Source organism: Pinus tabuliformis, chromosome 6 (assembly GCF_031772625.1).
Source record: "Pinus tabuliformis cultivar Carrire ecotype Pingquan chromosome 6, CPIR1, whole genome shotgun sequence".
NCBI lineage: Eukaryota > Viridiplantae > Streptophyta > Pinopsida > Pinales > Pinaceae > Pinus > Pinus tabuliformis.
Window position 1 is genome coordinate 52,259,111 of NC_142292.1, and position 3,069 is coordinate 52,262,179.

The following is a 3,069-nucleotide window of genomic DNA, read 5'->3' on the forward strand; positions in this document are numbered from 1 at the left end:
GAATGAGAGTTTGTATCTGGCCTTTGTTGCATGTTGTAATGCTTAAAAGTGTATAACGTGCTTTCTTCTTGATACTTTTCTTATGATTGTGAGTTAGGAGTGTTAAAAGGTAAGCCAACACATCATTGGTGATCCTAAGTTGTGTCTGCCAATCATCTCCAATAATAATGTTGCCAACCATTTCATAGTCCAGGAAAAAAAGCAGGAGGAGAATGATGTCCCAAAGGTTTGACAGGTCTACGACAAACAGTAGCCTCTATCACAACTTGAATTGTGACGTTTGTTCTATCAAATAGGTATTACAAAGCCCAAGCAAGCATCAGTTAGGACTTCCTCATCACTCGAGTGAATAAGTCGTTCAAGAGCTGGCAATGCTAGTTTTCTCTACTCAAAAGGTGCTTGTAGCTTCCCAAGAAACTAGATAGTGTCCAAGTAGCATTTCTTAACATAGACAATGACAAGGGCCTTTTCTAGTAGATCATACAAGTCGAACTAGAGCATATAACAATAATAGTGGATTTCACACATTGTTGATGTGTCATTATTGACCTATTTTTCATGGAGTTTAACTTCTTTAGCATAGAGAGTTGTTAGTGGTTAGTGACACCTTTCTCACTATTTCCAACATCTACTCCATTTGGGTAAGTTGACTCAAAGCATTGCGGGCACATTGATAAAGTATACTTGTAACTTATATATATATATATATATTTATAATATTATAGATAAATGTTATATATAAAAATATATAAAATATAATATATATATATATATATATATATTGAGTTGCATTTTGAATTAGTGCATTTTTCGTAGAAGTTAACACCCTTTATCTACTAAGCTTGAATTGCTTGGAAAATGGCTCTAATTGATGTGTTATTATAGTTATTGAATACTTTAATACACTCTACCAAAGCCTAGAGCTATTGTCAATATTGCAGCCAAAGGTAAACTCATGTCCCATGAGCACCATTTGGTTTGTAGTCCTCCTCAAACCATCACTCAATAGAAGACTCATTGCTTCTACTAGATAATAGTTTGTGGTTATCTTTATATAATCACCAAAGAGCACTTCCATTTCACAGAAGACATTGACGTTGCAAGATTTGGAATTGTTCCAATCACTGCTTCTAGCCAATTTCCAAATAGATGGTCAATGTTAAACCACTACAGTGAAACACTTATTTTTACTATCCATCTAGTTTTTGGTCTTCCTTACATTGCCATATTTAGAGAGTAGAGCACATCCAACCATTAGATGCTATCCACTTCCGTATTTCAACTCTCTTCTTGAACTCACATATACCCCTTCTTATTAAGGGTGAATGTCGGAGACTTAATCCTTATAGATAGTGAAAAATTGGATTACTCACTTATGAGGAAGGCAAAAAATCAAGAGACTTCTTGGAAGCTAAAACCAAGGGTCGTAAAAATAGTATATCATATAAATGAATGAATGATCTCACACTTATTAATTTCTCTTGCATTTATGTGTGAATTATATATATATATATAGAGAGAGAGAGAGAGAGAGAGAGAGGGGTCTATCTGTTCTAGGTTTTGGAGGGTTTTTCCACGTATTTTCTAGTCTAATTTGCCCAGAACCTTGGAATCACTAGTTTGGATTGTAAACTCTCCACAATCTGAGTACCCAAGAGTTTGTCAAGATGCTGAATCCATATATACAATCATAAACTCATTTTAAATAACAAAAACTAAGATTTGAAGCCAAAAATAAAGCAAAATTCCAACCAAAAACTTGAAAAACACATACATATTACAAAACCTTTCATAAAACTTGTGTTTATTTTATCGGCTAAAAATCGATGAATGTTCCCTATGCATAAATGAAGAAGGATCACAATGTCACCGTGATCTTCAATTTCATAAAGTATGTTTTTGCCAGATCGAAGAATAACTAGACAAATAGGATTGAACTCACAATGTTTTGTAACGAGTGAAATTTAAGAGTCAGAAATGGTGAGGCAATATTAAGTACAGTATGCTTACCTTTGGTTAGTGTCCTTTGGAGATCACTTGTAAGATGCTGAAAGCGTCCAAGAAGTGAAACAGAAGAAGTAGAATCACTATATATATATACCATAAAGAGTTACATGCCACATTTCCATTGCAATATTGGAATATAAGAAGTTGAAGGTTTATTATACCTTACAAATGTTGCCTGGTAAAAGAAGCCAATGGATAAAAGCGCCAGATTCAAATCTACTCAAAGAGTTTGCAAGGACAAATTGATTTTGATTGAGAATAATAATGACAAATTAGTAAGGCAATAGGGCACTCTAATTTCGAGGCTAGAGGCATTCCGAGAATCGAACTCGGGATTGACCTCCCACATATATTGGGAAGTCAACTAAACAACTGCTCTCCTTTTCTGAAGTTCCAGCAGGTTGCATTAGTAAAATATAACACTCTATTAATAAATAGCGCTGAGAGTGTCTGAAGTGGGATTCGAACACAAGCCTTCCTTGTGGTGGCAACCCCTCTCTAGGGGCCAGAACCTGAACCTGATGCCCTCCTCACAAAATAAATGTGTTAATGTTGAGAGTGGGATTTGAACCCACGCCCTTTCGGACCAGAACCTTAATCTGGCGCCTTAGACCAACTCGGCCATCTCAACACGCGTGCATAAATTTTGGTGAAAGCACTAATATGCCCAACTGCAACTCTTAACAACTTCTATCGCAGACGAGAAAAGCAATGGTGTTTGGACAAAACCGGGGCATTCCGAGAATCGAACTCGGGACCTCTCGCACCCAAAGCGAAAATCATACCACTAGACCAAATGCCCTCGGATTACTACTGAGGCTAAGCATTATTATATTAAGTGAGATCGCGCAGTCTATTCACTCTCTCACATATTCATCTCCCTGAATACCTTAATGATTAAGTAAATTCCGTACATTTAATTCATTTGAGAATACAATTCAATCTTTAAACTCTCACGAACGCACTTACAAAATGGGGAAAATGTAAGGACAAATTAGTAATTCTTTTGCTTGCAACCTTAATGTTGTTTTTGAATTAATGAAATAATATTTTATTATTTAC

The 3,069-nt window shown here is 35.6% G+C and overlaps 2 non-coding genes across 2 annotated transcripts; both read right to left on the reverse strand.

Annotated features, from left to right (window-relative positions):
* Positions 1-2,557: 2,557 nt before the first annotated feature.
* Positions 2,558-2,638, reverse strand: TRNAL-AAG (transfer RNA leucine (anticodon AAG)). Its single transcript has one exon. It is a non-coding gene; the product is annotated as a tRNA-Leu (tRNA).
* Positions 2,639-2,737: 99 nt separating this feature from the next.
* On the reverse strand, positions 2,738-2,809 carry TRNAP-UGG (transfer RNA proline (anticodon UGG)). The gene has a single exon. It is a non-coding gene; the product is annotated as a tRNA-Pro (tRNA).
* Between the last annotated feature and the right edge of the window lie 260 nt (positions 2,810-3,069).